We start from the raw sequence: 645 nt of genomic DNA on the forward strand, positions 1-645 counted from the left end.
CGTTCGCGTGTCCGCGCTTAATGCGCATATCCTATATGAAAAGCATTTTAGGGAGGCCTTGGCTTTTGGGGGCCCAAGGCGGTCGCCTACCTTTGCCTAATGGGTAAGTCCGCCCCTGAGTGTAAGTGAGTGTAAACAGTGAGAGATGCGGAGACAGGTGAAAAGCGTTTGGTTAATAGTGAATATTGACCTATAACAATGCAGGATTTGCAATTGCATTTAGATTGTCACAATTTATGCGTCCACATATGGAAAACGCAATTGAAAATACAATTTGCAATTCCTTTTGAAAATAGTCCGGAATATCGTTCCATACTCTACAACATCCTCAGATTCTTTTTCACTGTACGTGTAAAAAACACATACATTAAATTTTTAAATATCTGTTACATATATGGTACTGCTTATATTATTTCACCATCTGTACACAAATGTAAGTAGTGAATGTGCGTGTCCGTGGGTGGGGCTGTGTCGGTGTGGTAATGTGGGCCGGTGTGGCTACAGTGTGCCAGGGCTGAATTTTTGTCCTAGTCCGCCCCTAGTACTAACCCTAACTGAGTACTAATTATGATTAGGAGCATGGGCTTCACTGACATGACTCACTAAGAGCATCCACATATACATACATACACACACACATACATA

Source organism: Sinocyclocheilus rhinocerous, unplaced genomic scaffold, assembly GCF_001515625.1.
Source record: "Sinocyclocheilus rhinocerous isolate Xijiao unplaced genomic scaffold, SAMN03320098_v1.1 scaffold495, whole genome shotgun sequence".
In the NCBI taxonomy this organism is placed as follows: Eukaryota; Metazoa; Chordata; class Actinopteri; order Cypriniformes; family Cyprinidae; genus Sinocyclocheilus; species Sinocyclocheilus rhinocerous.